The 3,521-nt window shown below is 33.7% G+C and overlaps 1 pseudogene; it reads left to right on the top strand.

Annotated features, from left to right (window-relative positions):
• The first annotated feature begins 1,059 nt into the window (after positions 1-1,059).
• LOC113874814 lies at positions 1,060-3,155 on the top strand (annotated as a pseudogene).
• Positions 3,156-3,521: the final 366 nt, after the last annotated feature.

The following is a 3,521-nucleotide window of genomic DNA, read 5'->3' as shown; positions in this document are numbered from 1 at the left end:
TTTTTTTTTTTGGTAAACTAACGGTATCTTCTAATTAACAGTCAATAACTAATTCATCAAAATAATAAAATTCGAAAAAATAGTTTTTGAGTGCATTTATATGACTAATTTAATCTATTATTTATTTAATAAATTTTATTATATAAATTTGAGAATAAATTTATTATAACAGACTAACAAAACTTATAAATTACTCTTGTATATTTCTCATAGAAATTTCCACACCATTTTAGCATTTTTGGGCTAATGTCAGATGGATTCACCCACCAACATGACGTGTTTTACCTGCCTTGTCATTATACAATCAAGGGAACTTCTTAACTCTTAAATATTAAATGCATACGGCATCAATATCAGCTATATAGTGTAAGAACATAAAATTTCTCATACCTACAATCCCCTACATCACTTCACCTCATTGTCTATCAATTGAGTTCTTTTTAGCAAATGCATGGTAAATAGATAATCTGAGAAACATAAAAGAATTCCATCAACATCAGTTTTCAATCTTAAAAGTTGACTCCAATGTGCTGCAAATTGATGGGCTAAAAGAAATTTTAACCAGTAATTTAGCTTTTTAGTACGTATTTACGGCAGTGCTTTTTTTATTATTTAACTTTTAGGTCATATATCTTTTGTTTGAAGATAAATTATTTTATTAAAAATAAAAAAATAGTATAATTTGTGTAATGATTAAAATATATGCACTCAAATTTCTTGTTCCCATTTTTTGTCTCATGTTTTCACGATTTAAAAAACTTGCAAAAAAAGAAAAAACTAACTAACAATTGAAAAAAGGTAGCAATTTTTTAATAATGTATCAATTTTCAATTAGAAATAGTACAAGAAAACAGAAATATAGGTGATTTTAATGGAATGGGTTTTGAAATCTCATAATACAGTAAAACATAACGCGAGTGCGATTGGTCATCACAAATTCGCCACAAACAAAACAAAATTTTCTTCTCTTTAATGGGATTTATATTTATACATTCTGTTTCTGTCATGTTTTGTTGAATTTCCCAAGAGTCTGCTTTCCTTGGACCTTGTTCTTCAACAATGTCAGAAAAGAGCATGGTTCCCTCAAGATTTTTATTTTGTCTAATGATCATTGCTATGTTCCTTCTGGTCTTCTTTTCATTTTTCTTCCTCAAGTTGAGCAATCAATCATTCATTACTAGATCAATGTTGGAGCATATTCTTGTCAACAACACATTACTTTGCTTAAAACCCAGTTCCAAGAGGGAAAAAGTTACACTCCCTCCCTTCCCTTCTCAAGATTTTAAAGTTCAATACAAAGCTGTAATCTTTCTAATTCAAGAAAGAAACCAAGTTCTCTAAGACATCAGAGGAAGATGAAATGTGGCTCAATTCGTGCTTTATTTAAGGTTTTCATGTATGACTTGCCTCCAGAATTTCACTTTGGGTTATTGGGTTGGAGGGGAAGTGTGAATCAAACATGGATTAATGTGAATAACCCAAAACATACTGAATTTACAACACACAATGGAATACTGGCTCGCAGTTGATCTTCTCTCTTCAAATATTGCAAGAGTTTTCCCACCTGGCACTGCAATTAGAGTGAATAATTCAACTCGAGCATATGCAATTTTTGTGCTATTTTTTTCTTCTTTGAGTTACAACCGGCAATTCAAACTTCATGGAAAGGACAAAACTAGTGTTAACAAATGTTGCAAGCAGACTGGTACAGTTCTTAATGGGAAGGGAAGAATGGAAACGTTCTGGAGGGAAGGATCATGTGATTGTGGCTCACCATCCTGACAACATGCTGGATGCAAGAACAAATTTGGGTTCTGCCATGCTTGTTCTTGCTGATTTTGGAAGATACACCTCTGAATTAATAAATATTTAGAAGGATATAATATCTCCTTATAGGCATCTAGTAGGCACTATACCAAGAGCTGAGTCAGCTTCACATGAGGAACGTTCCACGCTTTTATAATTCAAAGGGGCAATATATAGTTTCTGCTATTTTAGTATTATTTCTTTAAGCATTATTATTGCTTTATTGTGAAAAAATGTGACTTGTACAATTTTCCCCTCTATTTTGGGTGCTAATTTATGCTTAATTGGTAGTTGATTACAAGCTTCGAAGTTTTTGTTCTCCAGTGTTTGGTAATAAACACCGTACGTCCAATAACCTCTCAAGATGCACATTATTTATTCTATCATTAAAATTAATAGAAAAGCAATTCAGAAATGAATAGTACGCTTGCTGAGTTGAATCCAGTGATCCTGCAATGGCTTGGTTAAGTATTCGCCTTCATCTGGAACTTTCAGCACAGGTAGGATCATTGTTGATACAAGCTTTCATTTCTGAGGTGATGTGTGAAATACGGAAATTTATATTTTCATATTGCCGATGCCAGAGAGAACTTTCAATGGTTGTTTTCAATATTGTTTCCTTATGTTATTTCCACTACATCTAAAGGCATAAATTGGGCTTATGATTTAGGATCACTTAATCAAAATGTCAAAACTCGTCCTGCTACGGTAGCTTTACTTAAAAATAGTAGCGAGTCATGATGTGATTTTTTATACCTTCCATCATATTATCAATATTATTGTAACTAGTTCTAAATTTACCGGATGAATGTATACTAGATGTAATTTATTTAATTATCGTGGTGAAACGCTTTAGGGAGGAGCTATTCGCCAAGAACTATATTAGCTCCTCAAAGATGAGAAAGATGTGCATTTTTCCTTTGGAAGCATAAGAGGAAAGGGCATGGCCTTCCCCAAATTTTGCCTCAACATAGCTGGAGATACCCCATCCTCTATTCGCCTCTTTGATGCCATTGTGAGCCACTATGTTCCTGTGATCATTAGTGAGGAAATTGAGCTACCATTTGAAGATGTTTTGGCCTATTCAGAATTTGGCTTATTTGTCCATGCCTTGGATGCTGTAAGGAAAGACTACCTGCAGAATCTCCTTCATCCAATTAAGCCAGAGAAATGGACCAAGATGTGGGAAAGGTTTGAAGGACATTGCACAGTAACTTGAGTATCAATATCCAAGCCAGCCTGGGGATGCAGTGAATAAGATTTGGGAGGAAGTTGCATATAAGGTGTCTTCAATGCAGTTCAATTTACACGGGAAGATAGATACCAGAGATCTTAGCTTCTTGTTATGATGGAGCCAAATATGACTTTGGTCATATTCAATAGATCAATGGGAGAGTCACCGTCCTGGTTTTACATGCCTGCTACTAGAAAGCTCCCCCCTCTCCCTTTTTACAAATTTTTGCTGAATTATTTATCTTCTTGATGAAAATGAGATAGTTGTTTTCTTTTAAATCGCATAGGATAATTAAAAAGAGTAAAATACCACATTGATTTGTCCTTCTCTTCTTGGCATATTAATTTTATGGATAAATACACTGTCCCATTGTGTTGTACCCATGCATTTTCTTCCATTAGATTTTGTAAAGAGATTCAGGAAACAGTAATCTACCCATCATCAAGGTACCGCAACAACAAGGTAAGTCTCCTGATTTCAT

The sequence above is a fragment of the Abrus precatorius genome, unplaced genomic scaffold, assembly GCF_003935025.1.
Source record: "Abrus precatorius isolate BTA unplaced genomic scaffold, Abrus_2018 Scaffold8, whole genome shotgun sequence".
NCBI lineage: Eukaryota > Viridiplantae > Streptophyta > Magnoliopsida > Fabales > Fabaceae > Abrus > Abrus precatorius.
The sequence above is the reverse complement of the archived record's forward strand: the minus strand, read 5'-3'. Positions and strand labels throughout refer to the sequence as shown.